A 16,112-nucleotide genomic window follows, 5' to 3' on the forward strand; every position below is an offset into this window, starting at 1 on the left:
ATAAAACAGCATCTGTACTTTTTACAAATTGAGGACAATTATGAAGTGAAAGATACAAATATGCTGAATATCTTGAAATAAACCTAAGGAAATATTTCAATACATTTATACAAAAAAAGAACAAAATGAAATCCAAAAAAAGGCCAAAATGAATGGAAGTATAGGCTGACAGACTCTCTAATTTGATACAGTTCAACCCTAATCAAGAATCTACCAGAAATGAGACTTCATTCTATGCACACATTCCACGTAAGACATATTATTATAATGGTGTAGTAATTAAGATACTGTGTTCCTGACATTGGAGTAGATAAAGAGATCAATGTTTCCACCTTAAGAAAACAGACAAAGAAGAGCAAGTTACATCCAATGGAAGTGGAATGAGGGAGTTAATAAAATATAACAAGAAATCAGCTTGAGTGAGTAAAACAATCTCAATAAACTAAACCTAGAAACTGAACTCATAATTTAAAACTTCTTATAAGGAAGTTCTCAAAAGTGACATCATTTGTAAATTGTATCAGTCATTTAAACAAAAAAGTTTAGATATATCCTACACAAATTCTTTCATAAGGTAGAAGAGGAGACACTTATCAACTTACTGTATGAGGCCAGTAACACCTGATCTCAAAAATAAACAAATACTTCACAAGAAACTACAGATATCTATGTCTCATGAACAGACATCAAAAATTCCCCAACAAAATATTAGCAAGTCAAACCCAGCAATACAAAACCAGGTGTGCTTTATTCTAGAAATAAAAGATTGTTGACTAGAAAAGAACTTCTTCAACTCATTAATGGCATCTACAAAAAACCCAAAGGTGTAAGATTAACACTTTCCCCAAAAGATCAGGAACAAGGCAGAATGGTCTGCTCTTACCACTCCTATTCAACAAGGACATGCTAATTTTTAAATCTTTATGAAAATTTATAAAACATGCCTGGGGACTTGATTTGTATGAGACCTATTATTCAGCTACAATAATTAATATAGTGTAAGATATCACCTCGGACCTGCCAAATATTACTATCAAAAAGATAAGAAATAAGTGTTGACAAGGATGCAGAGAAAAGGGAATCCTTGTGCACTGTTGGTGGTAATATAAATTGGTGCAGTCACTATGCAAAACAATACAGTTTCCTAAAAACTTGAAAATAAAACTACCATATGATCCAGCAATCCCAATTCTGATATTTATGCAAAGAAAATAAAAAGACTAAATCAAACAGATATGTACATCCCCATGGGCACTGCAGCATTATTTACAATAGCCAAGACATGGAAGCAACCTAAGTGTCCACTGATGAATGGGCACATGGACACACACATATACACACTGGAATATTATTCAGCCATTAAAAAGGAAATCTTGCCATTTGCAACAACATAAATGGAACTTGAAGGCATCATGCTAGGTGAAATAAGCCAGATAAAGACAAATAAATATGATCTCATTTATATGTGGAATTTTTTTAAAGAAAATCATAGATAAAAAGAACAAATTAGTAGATTCCAGAGGCAAGGTAGGGTCAGGTTAGGGTATGAAGTAGATGAAGATAGTAAAAAGGTACAAATGTATAGTTATTTATAAGATCAGTAAGTCCTGGGAATGCAATGTACATCATGGTGACTATAGTTAACAATACTTCATTATATATCTAAAAATTGCTGAGAGTAGATCTTAAAAGTTCTTATCAGAAGAAATAAGTGGACATAACTCAAGATTTATTTTATTATGCAATGCATACAAATATTATACATCTGTACATTATTTTGTACACGTAAACTAATAACATTATACGTCAATTATATCTCATTTCGTAAAAATGATAGTATATATAATACTGGTTTAAGGATAGACATACACTTAGATCTATATTCAAGGGAACAGAATAGAGTGGCATAAACTCACATGTATGGCCAATTAGTTTTCACTGATGGTACCATATAATTAAATGATAAAAGGATCGTCTTTTGAACAAATGTTGATCAAAAATTAGATATTTGCATGCAAAAAAGAAACTGTTCCCTAACTTCTAACTCAAAACAGATCACAGATCTGAAAACATAAGAACCAAACTATACAGCTTCTAGAATATAAAGCAGAAAACTTTACTTCTTAAAACAAGGAAAAGAAAGCATGAATGTAGATATTATTCACAACACAGAACTCATTTTTTAATACTGATATAAGAAAATGAAAGACAAACACCGTATCGCGAGAAAATATTTTGAAAAGATGTACCTGACTATGGGTTTATAGACAGAATATAAAAAGAACTCTTGTCCCTCAATAATAATGATACATACAACATATATGTCACACCTAGGTAAGCTGTTATTCCTAATAACAAAAACAGGTAAACATTGATCAGTAAGTACACGGATAAATATACTGTACTGTATTGATGCAACAGAATATTACACAGTAACTTTTAAAGAACAAATCATCCATACAACAACATAGATGAATCTCAAAACTATTAAGAAGTTAAAAAAAAAAAAAGCCAGACAGGAAGTCTACACACTGTATGGGCCCCTTTCAATGAAAAGCTAGAAAGGTAAAACTCTAATAATAGGAAGCAGATCAGTGGCTGCCAGTAGCCAGAGAAGAGAGAGAAGCTATAGTGGGCAAAGGAGCATGTTGGATGCCACTTGCAGTGTGATAGAAATGTTGCCATGTCTTGACTGTGGTAGGTACTTACACAACTGCACACAACCGACAAATCTGGGGGAAAATCTAGTGAAACCTGGACTTCAATCTCTAAAACTGACACAAGGCAAAAATTCTTTTCTTAATGTTCCCAACTAATTAATCCGGTCCTCTGCTGAGAAGCAACGAGTTAATAATGAATGAAATCTAACATTTTGCCAGACCAACTGGGAAGGGAAAAAACAGCTTGTCGCCTTCAATTAGCAGCTCATTATAGCTACGGTACACTAGAAACTTGAATTCTGATCATTTCACTGGCATCCATACAATGTCACAACTGAGATTCTTCCTGCAGAAAACCTTCAATAGAAGTAGACAAAACAAATGCTAGGAAGGCTCAGTTTAGAGTTGACTGAACAAGATGTGGTAGAACTAAAAATTCTATTTATATATGGGGAAAAAAACCTCTAATTCAATGCCTAATAGAAAAAGATAATTCTTTTAAAATAAGAGTTTTCAGAAAGTCACACATTCATAAAGGAGTCACGCTATCTGCCAATAGCACAGTTGTGTGCACGCCTGACATGTCCTTTTGTTCTCTGTTTTCTCTCTTTTTAAAAGCCTTGACTATTTCCCTGGGACAGAGCAAGACAATCTTAATTTTCCCCATGGGTAGGCTGATGAGAAAGCCTTCCATAACATCAGCAGTATGCATGCCCCAAAACAGAAAGGACGCGTGTTATACTAAAACACACAGGCAAGAAACAAGCTTTTACTTTGTATCCCACTATACACCAAGCAATGTCAAAAGCTGTATATAAAATAAGTCTTTATTAGATTCCTAGAGCTCAAATGGGTTAACATTTTACAGGTTTGCATCTGACATTTAAACCTAAAGTTGTGACTTCACTTTAAGATAAACCTAATTAATATTTTAATGGGAAAAAGTTCCACATAGAAATGTAGAGAATCAAATTTAGAATGTAATTGAATCTATTATAGGCAAAAAAACCCAGAGTTTGGAAGAAAAGCAGAAATGATGCAATTTGTATCATTAAATGGTTGGTTAGAGGACTTTAAACTGTGTCCAGGCACTATTGTCTTTCCAACACACATACATCAACAGGGGTGATGTGAAGTTATTCAGTACTTTTAACGATAAATATAAAGTAGAAATAAATGCAAATTCTCCTTAACTGACCTTTTCTTTACCTATGTAACGTTTTATAGTGACATATTGAATCAGGACATATATTAAAAATTTTTGCACTGAAACAATCTGTTACCTACCATACACATGACCTACACCCATAAAGGAAGTTATTAAGCTTTTATTAGGAGGAGAGAAGTTCTCCCAGAACCAAAGGTATGGAATTTATACAGTTCATTCAGTTCACTGAAGAGACCTAAATACAAATATTTAAAGAGAAAACATGTGAAAGCTTCCATTATAGATTAAACTAAGCAATTATGAATTATAAAGCAAAATAAAGTAGATTTCTGAAAAGGAAATATTGAAACTATTATAAATATAGAAGATAAACACTGAGAAAACACTAAACATTCTCAGCTAAATTTCTAGCCTATCTCATTATTTCTTACTTTATCTGTAATTCTTTCCCTCATATTTTAAATTTTTTTAATATGCTTTATTTTTTAGAGCAGTTTTTGGTTCACAACAAAATTGAGCAGAAGGTACAAAGATTTTCCATATAGCGCCTGTCCCTATTTATGCAGTCTACCCCATTATCAACATCCCCTCCCAGAGCAGAATATTTGCTACATCATACAATGACACATCATAATCACCCAAAGTCCGTATTTACATTATGATTCACTCTTAATGTTGTACATTGTATGAAGTTGGACAAATTTATAAAGACAGGTATCCAACATTATAGTACCACACAGAATAGTCTCACTGCCCTAAAATCCTCTATTCTGAGCCTGTGCATCCCTCCTTCACCCCTAACGCCTGGCAAACACTGATCTTCTTACTGTCTCCAGAGTTTTGCCTTTTCCAGAATGTTGTTTTTTTGTTGGAATCACACAGTATGTAACCTTTTCAGAGTGGCTTCTTTCACTCAGTAATAATAAAAATATTAAACATTTCACCTCTTTCTTTTCAGAGCTCAATAGCTCTTAGTCCTGAATAATATTCCATTATCTGGGTATACCATATTTATCCATTCACCCAATGAAGGACATCTTGCTTGCTTCCAAATTCTAGCAATTTTGGACAAAGCTGGTATAAATAGATGTGCACTGTTTTTTAAACTAGTTTTCTACAAAACTGCTAAATTGTCTTCTAAAGTGGTTTTACCATTCTGCATTCCTACCAGAAAATAATAGGAGTTCCTACAGCTCCCAGCCTCAGAATTAGATGTTGTCAGTGTACTGGATGATGGCCATTCTAATAGGTGTGTAGCATACCAAGAAAGGAATGCATATGTCCACTAAAAAAATATGTGAACATTCATATCAGCATTATTCATAACAATCACAAAGCAGAAACAACCCACGTGTCCTTCAAATGATGAATGCATAAACAGGTTGTAGTATATATACTGCAATGTAATATTATTTTGGCTTAAAAAGAATGAAATTCCAACTATATGACATTCTGGAAAATACAAATCTGTGGAGATGGTAAAAAGATCTACTACTACTTCAAAATAAAATTGTGTTGCCTTTTCACTTAATTTATTTGAAGATTAAGTTTCAGTAATGCATCTAGAGTTATGATTTAGTGTTTATTCTTTCAATACATCAAATTAATTTCTTTCCTTTATACACCAGAAATTGACACACTGTAATTGAATATACTTCAATTTTTCAAAAAAATTCTTTCCTTTAAGTAGTATACGAACAACTATGTTAAACCAATACACTTTCAAATAAAATTTTACCATTATAAACTATTCTGAAACAAATCTGAGTGGGCTTCCATTTCTCAAGTTCTTCCATAACATATGAACATTGTTGATTTCCTAACGTACTTTTATTAAGACAATACAGAGTCTCCAAAATAAAAACTAAAAATGCCCTATTGAGCATTAAGTACTCAATCAAAAAGATTTTTTTATTTTCATAAGTTATATCAGTACTTTTTTCTTAATGAATAAGTTACTGGTGAATAAATTGAATAAATGAATGAAAAAATTACTTTTACACAGTGAAAAGATTTAACCAAATGTAAATAACCACAACATTTGGTTGAGTGATTGTCAGAATCCTCAATCCATGACTTCAGAATAGTTTTATACACAAATAAGACTATATATGTTGTAAACATGGGGAAATAGTCTGATTGTCTGTTTCAGATTCAACAATTACTATTTAAGGAAAAAGTGAGGCCTAGTTAAATGAACCACTAAAAGGAGCAAGAAGCATGAACTTCTCAAATAGGGGTTAAATAAGATTTCTAGTATGTGCAGTTAAATGTTCCTGTTGAAGTACATCTTTCCATGGAAGAATCAATCATCTTTTTTCTGATGTCAAAACCTAGGCTGTTAGCATCTAGAAAATGAGGAAGGACCCAGGTATCTTGGGCTTTCTGTGAAGACTTAGCATGATGTTGAGTTAGTTGAGTGTTTTCTTTTAAATATATACCTTTAAATAGTACATGGAGAATGATGATGATGACCTTATACTTAATCTCTGAAATTTAGACACTGGCTAAAAATGGTGTATTAGACAGGTAACAAACTAGCTTCTATGCCTAGTGGAAAACAAGAATTACAAATAATACATATCAAACTCCTAAACTTATAAATCTCTATCAAAAATACTTAAATTTTGAGTCCCACAGACTACTTTTCATTTTTATAACAATACGTTTGTTCTTAATATTCATGTGTTTTATTAGAATCATAGCCATTTCCTACCCTGGACATTATTTTCAAAATAGTTTTTTTGTAATGCAATCCACTGAGCAACATGTTAAAACAATGTGAGATAACGGCTTTTATGATTCAAAAATTCTAAATATTAATACCATTTTCCTCTACAAAGACTTTTATTATTTTCATTCATGATATTTAACAGATTGAATCAAAATTAAGAAAAGTGGAACAAAGTATTTGAGAAAGTGACATTTTCCAAGAATGTGCATATATAAGTGAAACACAAAACAGCAAAGACATTTCAAATCTACCACAAATTGCAAGAAGCATGGAAACACTTATTTTAAATGGGAAAAAGCTGCACAACCTTCAACATGTGTTACTGAATCTAATCCTTTAAATATAAGAGGAAAATTTTCAATAGTATTACATTATTTGTATTCTGATTCAGCTTCTAAAGAACAAAAGCCAGTTGGTCGCATTTTTTTATTAAGTAATTAAAAAGAAAAAGCAAAGAAAATGGAAACTTAACCATATTAAAGGTTAAACTTGTGATTAGCCTAGTTAATAATAACATTTTTCTTCTGCAAAGTTCTGAATAAACACTGGGTAATTAAAAAGCTTCCAACACTTCTACAAGTTAAGAAAGTGGTATTAATGATGCCTTTACATGAGGAGATAAACAGGCAGGAAGGAGTACGTAAAGTCTCCACATAAAAATAGGAGGTATTGTTAAAATTGGGGTTAGACAAATGTTCTTCAGTAGAGATCGTCATCTCCCACACTACAGAAGAAGCAGATAAAAAACACTTTCAAGTAAGTTTCTGTTACTTGCAACTAAATACAAAGATGAGTTAGGAATATTGTACCTTCAAGGAGATTTCCCCCCCCAAAAAAAAATCAGCTATTTTTTTTTAAGGATAGAGACTAAACATGAATACAAGGAAATACACTTTATACACCACAATGAAAAACAAATTTGGTGGAAATTCAGATTATAGAAGTGATGTTACAGGGAATAAGAAAAGTCTCCAGTTTGGTTCATATATCCATATATGACTAATATAAACATATCCATAATTTATATATTTATGGTACCATTTAATTATGCCTACACAACCTTTATCAAGTAAAAACCATTCATAAATACAATACTTAAAATGTTATCTAGGGGAAAAAATTTTTAACTAAAGAAAGACTTAATTACTTCCCCCCTCCAAAAAATTAAAATAAAATAAATTTTTTAAAAAAGTAGAGATGACATTAAAAAAAGTTTTATCTAGGAAAAATTTTCAAACATTTTAGGGCACAGTAGAGATCAGCAAACTATGTTCCAACTCCAACCCCTACTGCTCGTTTCACTGGAACACAGCTATATCCATTCGTTTCTTTATTTTCTATGGCTGAGTTGAGTAATTTCCACAGATACCATGTGGTCCGCTGAGCTTAAAACATTTGGCATATGGCAAAAACAAAAAAAACTTTACTGACCCCCGATCTAGTTTTTCATTTCTAGTATAACTGGGCTGCTTTACACAGCTTCTCTCAGGGGTCTTACATGGATTTGCTTAGGTTGAGGGGGAACATGAGGAGAGCCCGAGTTCCTGAAATACGGGAACTCTACAGTGCTAATACCTTGGGATTAACCATACTGATGCTTGACATTTCCTCCACTTCATTACTTTCCTTCTTATATTTGGGAACTATGTGGATGTTTCAATTTTCTTCTCATTTTGCTCAAGCTCTAATTTTATCGAGTTTTCTCTCTAGTCTTCTTTCTCTAACTTCTAGTTTCTTTGTCAGTTCTATGGTGAATTGTCGAGTTTTTCCCTTCTCTTTCTTCCAATGGGTCATACCTGTCATATTATCTCACCTTTTCTTCTCTGAGTTCTTTTTTTTTTTAACATTTTTTATTGATTTATAATCATTTTACAATGTTGTGTCAAATTCCAGTGATCTCTGAGTTCTTGTATTTCTGTTTTGTGCTCTTTCTTTATAGAGAAAACTCACTTACTAAAATTATTATAAAAATCATAGAATATGTTTACAATTAAGAACTACTTCATGGAAACATTATTCTACTGATTGTTTTTCATTTCCCAATAACTTTTCATTGAGTTATGTTTTCCATTTGTCCACTTCATATAAGTTTTCAAAGATAAACCAAAGATAAGGTTGTTCAAAATATTGCTTTTAATGACCATAAGATCTGTAGTGATGCCCCTGCATTCATTCTGGATATTGGTAATTTATGCCTTCTGTTTGTTTTTTTTTAATCAGTCTTACTAAAGGGTTATTCACCTTATTGATGTCTTTTCTTTTTTGTTGTTATTCTTTTTTATTAAATTCCATATCATTTATTCTTTCTTTTTTTATTGATATTTTTAAAGAACTAGCTTTTGGTTTAACCAGTTTAGGTAAACTTGCTCCTCTTTTTTAGATACTAAAAGTTAAAGATTTTAGACCTTTCTTTTTTGTCAAATGTAAGCATTTGGTGTTATAAATATCCCCCTGTACTTGCTTTAGTTACATCACACTTTTGGTATGCTGCGGTTTTTCAATCATTCAATTCAAAATCTGTTCTATCTTCCCCTGATTTCTGCCTGACCAATCTTTTAATTCCCAAACATTGAGATATTTGTTACTAAATTCTAATTCCCAAACATTGAGATATCTGTACTTAATTCTTTACTTAACTGCACTGTGGTTATAAAACGTGCTCTATTATTGAGATTGGCTTTATCATCCAGCATATGATCAGTCTTGGTCAATGTTCTACATACAGTATGTGGATATGAGTGATACTCTATAAATATCAGGTGAGTCTTATTGATATTGCAGTTGATGTCTTCTATATCCTGATTTCCTGTCTACTTGTCCCATCGGTTACTAAAAGAGGAGTGCCAATCTCCAACTTTAATTATTGATTTCTGTATTTCCTTTTTAGCTCTAACATTGATCATGTATTTTAGAAATTCATATATTTTCAAGCATATTTAAATGGTCATTTTTAAAAGAGCTTGAACATATTTAAGAAAGAACAAGTGTTTGCCAGTCACCTCCCCTGAAGAAATAAATATTAAGTAATCAGATCCATTACACATGCGTAGGTATTTTTATAATATATATATATGGGTAAGTTTAAAGGCAAAAGAGAAAGAATCTAAGGTAATTCCAAATAAACTGGATCACAATTCTGAAACAGGACGTATGGTAATCTGCTGGAAATATAAGAGCTTAAACAAAGTTACGAATGTTTGCACAGCTAATTTGCCACCTTTTATTGCATCTATTTATTCAATACATACACCTACAAGTATCAATTTTACCATTCAAATTCTTTTTATTATAGCTGATTTACAATATACCATTGAAATTCAAACTTTTCTGATATACCCTAAGAAAAGCAAAAGTTTCAATAGATAAAAGCTTAAAGTGCAATCATTTGAAAACAGAGCAAAATCTTCCAAGTCTCCAAGAAAGATAAAGCCTTGTTTTCAAATAACACAAAAGACAAGTTTGCTAGCCAGTCAAATATCTCTCCTAAATTCAAAAACTAGGGATCAACCACTTCAAATAAATAAATCAATAAATATCAATAAAAATTAGAACATTTTAAAATCTCCCAACTGGTTTTAACTAATGGGGTACCACAGAAACACATTCTAATTACCTTTTTACATAACATGATCTAACATGAAGTAGCATACAACTATACTGAAGTTATAATAACAAAAACCCTAACACATAGTAAAAATCTTATTTCAGAGCTTATTACCAAAATATAACTCTAAAAATAATATATGACAATTCATAATAACATACATGTGAGGTATCTGTAAATAACATTAATGTACCATATTGATAAATTCCAACAAATATGGAAAAGAACTGTCCACTAATCCTGCCAGAATATTTGGAAGATATTAAGATATATTCTTAATGGAGGAATACAAAGGGACTAAACAAATCTACTTAATGTCATCTACACATTCCACCAACTTATATATCGTTTCATTCAAAAGAACCAGAAGCTCCTGGAGGGCAGGGACATCTTATTTACTGTTGTAGGTTGAACACAGCACTTTTGTTAAAGGAATCAATTAAGAATTGAGAAAAGAATTGATGTTAACTACTACAACAAACTACTCTACATGATACTATAATGGTGGATACATGTCATTACACATTTGTCCCACAGAATGTACAAGACCGAATGAACTCAAGATACTCTGCAAAATTTCACTTATGAAGTAAAGATACGAACATGTTTGACATTCTACCTTTGGAATCTTACTTTTCTAATAAGCCCTACAAGCGGCTACTCTGTAATTCTGATTAACGTACATTTGATAAATACCAGCCATTAATATAAAGACATTATATGTATTATTTCATTGAACCCAGATGATGATCTATTTATAGAAGACAGCTTTCCACTAAGCATTTGTTTCATTATTCAAAAAAAATTTCAGCAATAAGATATCATGGGAAAAATCTTTCTATCAACAGCAAAGATTTCAAATATTGAATGTTCAGCATTTTAATTTGCTGATATTCATTTACTAATTGATTAGGAAAGTGATTTATAGACAGAAGACGAGGATAGAAGACAAAGAAAACAAAGATTGAAAGCTACAAACTTGCCTTCATTAGCATCAAGTTTCAAAAAAAAATCCAAAAGAAAACAAATAAATTTGCCTCTGGTATTCATATAGTAAATATTATAATTAGCCATAATTATAGGATAATGTTATGCTGTATTCTTTGAAACTAATAATGCAAGACACTAAAACCTCAGTTTGCAATTCCCTAAGTTAAACAAAATGAGTTTTTCTTGATAATAGCAGAAATATAAATAAAGCCTTCTATTTTATAATTTTTTGAAGATGGATCAATTTAGTGAGTCTAATTAGAAAACTCTATTGTAACCTTTTTTTTTTCCTTCTTGTGGCCATTTTCCTCCATATGGGAAACCACTGACAAAAGGATACAGAAAAACACGCAAAAAAGATCAGTTAAAAATTAAAACTTTACTTTAATGATTAAGAAATACATCATAAATAAAGCTGCCTTAAAAATATGAAGTTAATTTTGAGTCAAGCTATTATCAGGAAACGCTGAATGCTATGAAGAAGTTGTGTTGTTTGTGGTAGACGCAGTAACACTCCAACAAAACAAAGCAAAATCTTGCTTGGATTTATTTCCCTAGACAGAAAGCTAATTTGTAACTGCTTACCTGTTGTGATAAACTAAGTATATAAAGAATCATTTTGCCTATCAACAGATACACAGAACCACAGTTTAACTGAGAAACACGGGATCCCAGAAATGAGAACACTGAAGTCTGGTTCAATTCACAAAGAGATGTTATTTACACCAACTTCTGCCAAGCAAGCCAAGACGCCAATGCACTCTACAATGTAAAAGCATACGTGTTTTCATTATTCCAGAGTTTATCAGTGTGCATGAAACTAACATAATAAACATGTCAAAGAAACCAACAGATGATCATCACAGCATTTAAAACACACTGAGAAACATAGGAAAGATGAAGTTAAGTGGCTATATGAATAAAAAAAAAAAACAGGGTGTGGTGTTTGGACACTCAAAAAATAGAGAGAGATTATATAAAATCTACTTCTCAAAATCAAGGAATACCAAAATGTACTAAAAGACATTTTTGAAAAGGACATGAGTAATAACTTATTACTTTCCTTCTACTGGTACTTAAAATGACAACAGAAAATCTGAGCGTTTGCATATTTTTTTTTTAAAGAGGACACCTATATTGCTTTAAATCAATTCTCCTATTTTGACTTACGAGGCACAAGAAAACCTTTATTTGTACACTGTAGAGTACATTTGTTTGAACTCTGAGATGAGTATCTACATTCCATAATATGTGTTAAAGCCCCGTGATTGTCCCTTCTTTTTCCTGTGGTATCAGGTTTAGAAAAAAGCAAATGACACTTTTAAACACTTATAATTAATATGCAAAGTTACTTTATAATGAAGTATAAACTAAATGGCAACAGCACCGAAAGTCTAAAGGTATAGTTAAAATGTAAGTCATTTTCCAGTTTTCACACTTTTATTACCATAAAAGATTACTTTTCACAGTAGTTAGAACAAAAATGTTTTTCTTATTTGACTGTTGTTATAAAGGTAGGTGGAACAGGGGAGGTGGAATCAAAGGGAATCAACAAAAGTTGTGAAATACACATATTACTTTCAATGTGGATAATCATAATTTTGAAACAATATATCAAAAGTGAAAATGTATCATTGCTTTCCACTGGCTAAAAATTTTTATAAACATATATACTAAAGAAAATAAAAATAAATTGTTTGGAACATAATTCTGAAAATTGGTAATTCAAGAAATAATCTTCATTCACAATTTACAAACAACACTACTCTATGAATTACCACAGATGCGATGCAAAAGGATAACTATACAAAATACAAAATGCTAAGGTTATATCGGAGCAATTTGTAACCACAGCTTAACCACAAGATGTGAATTTCTGATCCAACCTTTGAGAAATTTTATCTAGATTCCAATACGAAGAATAAAAATTCTTTATTGCCCAGGATCAAGAAAACTAACAACATAAAGCTATCTATACAATACCTAAATAAAAGACTGCCAAAATAAATTTCTACCCAGGTGAAACCATGAATATATTTGCATCACAAAACAACAGTGCAATTAGTGTTTTTCAAGAATTATATAAAAGGTATTTAAGAAGATTAGTGAAGGGCTGGAGCTGCACATACAAGTTAGCACAGACATTCAGATGACACAAGGGCAGACTAAATGAAATTTAGATTGTCTAATAATATACAAAATGCACAAAGTATTTATTCTATAAATAGCACAGAAACACTGATTTTTTTTTTAATAAAAGGACAAAAAGCAGGTGGTGACACATGAATGGAGAGTTTCAGCAAAATTAAAGAGAAATGTCTCTAAGGTTCTGGTCCCAGTCGGATGAAGAGCTAAAAATGGAAACTGGAAATTCCCATTTCAACTTCCAGGATTAAGCAGTTTAATAGTTATCAGTTTGATGCTCCAAAAGCGGTTATACTTCATTTTGAAAAGCATACTTTAAGATTCAAATTCTCCTAAGAGGGCAGAATATTTCTTCTCATTTATCAAAAATAACTTCTTTACATTTTGAACCTAGATTTTTAAATAAAGGAGAGACTTAAAAAAAAAAAAAGCCTAACTCGGGCAAGCCTCAGTTCACTGGATCTATGTCACATTGATTTATAACAGTTATTTCTTAGTGGGGAAAAAGCACACACAGATGCAAACAATTACTCTATTTTTGTAGGCAACAAGTGAGGTGGGTGGTAACTGAGAAATTTTTTTTAAATCCTGTCACAATATTCTGCTTTTTCTTAAGAAACCCTCCTCACACAACAAATGTTTGCCACATCAGAGAATTTCCAGGGCCCGAAGCACCACTTTGATTCCAGACCGCTTGCAGGCATTAGCAGGAGGTAATTAGGGTAAAAAGTTCAGCCACAGTTCCATGTCTTGAGTCCTGCCAGAAATAAATTTCCTCTCTCTTCACTGGTTTCTACTGTACCCTCCCTAAGAATCATATTGAAAACACATTTATCTTTGTAGAGTTTGTTCCTCTTCTAATTAACGTTATGGCGTGTACAGTGTTTAATAATTTAAAACGGCCCAGATCGCAGCAGTTCCGTCTTTAAGAGTGGAGGGGTGCATTATCATTTTTCCTATACTGCTGCTTCATTTGACAAGTGACTCACGGAAGTATGCAGTGCAGCTGTTTTCATCAGGCTCCCTGGTCATCACAAACTTAAGTTTTGTTTCCTTGTTTGAGAAAGGTGCATGGACAAAACGGACAAGCACATGCATTCAGAGTGAGTTCGTTGAAAACTTTTCAGGGGCAAGAAAAAGACTAATAAGCAAACAGAGTAAAATAGGAGATGTTACTGTAGCACAAACACATTTTTTATATTTCAATATTTCCATAGAGAGAAAAATAGTTATATTTTAAATAAGTGATAGAACCTAAATATACCACACCTTTAAGCACTTGGAAGTTTAAGAAATAAAAATCACTCCAAAGGGACACTCAAAATATTGTCTCCTGTTTATTCCTCTCCCACAAGCACATTCACCTACACCTACACCACCCCCAGGAGGCTCTAATTAATATTACCAGTTATCACACAAGAGCTGTTTTAACCTTCTTTAGATACTGTGTTTGAAAAAAAGATCTTAGTAAAATTACTTGAACTCCATGAGAAAAAAAAAATACTTGTCATTACGTAAGTTTCTAGGCAAAGAACAAAACCAGTTAACATTAAAATAGAACACATTCAAAAGACTAAACAAAAAAACAAAAAGTTTTTCTTCTAGGACATTAAATGGGTTGTGACAATCAGCTTGAGGCCAGAAAGTTGATTTTTTTTAATAATAATAATCTATTTATAAACATAAAACACTGATTCAAGTCATTTGTGACGTTGTAAAAGTTTTTCAACAAAGTGTAAGTCCAAAGGAGGTTTTGTGTATTGCTCCTCTGTATCGTAAGGTATGACAGACCAGCTCTACACACTGAAATGAACAAGAAAACTGTGGCCCTCTGTACCATCCTGCCCAGAACACAAACCACATTAAAAATAAGAATACCTCTACCATTTAACTTAGCATGATCTTTCCCATCAAGTAACTAATCCAGGACTTCTTCCTATATGTCCTTTTTCCCCCCTCAAGTTCTGCCATCTTTGTGGGAAGTTTTCCAACTAGACTTGTGCAACAGTATTATGTTTTGTACCACTGGAGTTGGATATACACTTGTCAAACATTAGGGGGGAAAAAGCTGTTTAAAGGTGTTCAATAATTGGAATTGAACTAGGAAAAGAAATTAAGAAACAAAAGAATTTTTAAATGACTACAAAAGGAAAAAAGCAAACCCAGTTTTTTTAAAATCCCAATTTTTTTAAGGCAGCCTCATAGGACCTATGGTATCTTCAACATAGGAAATGATGCACAATTACTATATTGTTCCAATTATATGATAATTCCATACACTGACATTAAATAAAGGTTGATGATCTAACAAAATCCTCACTTTTCATTGCATTTATGTAACAGAATATTACATATAAGTGATATACCACCAAATGAAGCAATTATCTATATAATATTGAAACCAAAAGAATATAAATGTCTTCCTTTATGGTGAGTACATATGTTCTGTTGAGGGAATGACTGCCTATCTATGTCATGAAAATATTTCTCTGTCTTCAAAATACTTTGTTCTTTTTTCTCTCACATTTAGATCTACAATACATCTTAAGTTGATTTTTGCATGGTATATGAAACAATTTCTTCAATTTCCATATGGATATCCAAATGACCCAGAATCATAAATGAATCACCTCTATCCCGTAGTGCCCTCTTTACCATGGAAAGATGTTAATCTGCTTCTCAATTCCCTATGTATTCCACTAATCTGATGGTCTCTCCATTAATGCAATAATGCAACTTATTTACTGTTCCTTCATAAGCCGATGTCAAATAGTATAATCCTACCAACTTTGTTCTTCAAAACTGTCTTGG

At 32.0% G+C, this 16,112-nt stretch overlaps 1 protein-coding gene across 18 annotated transcripts in view; it reads right to left on the bottom strand.

Moving 5' to 3' along the window:
- The window catches only part of BCAS3 (BCAS3 microtubule associated cell migration factor), a 480,755-nt gene that overhangs the window by 382,654 nt on the left and 81,989 nt on the right, over positions 1 to 16,112 (bottom strand). The window lies entirely within an intron of this gene.

Source organism: Vicugna pacos, chromosome 16 (genome assembly GCF_048564905.1).
Source record: "Vicugna pacos chromosome 16, VicPac4, whole genome shotgun sequence".
In the NCBI taxonomy this organism is placed as follows: Eukaryota; Metazoa; Chordata; class Mammalia; order Artiodactyla; family Camelidae; genus Vicugna; species Vicugna pacos.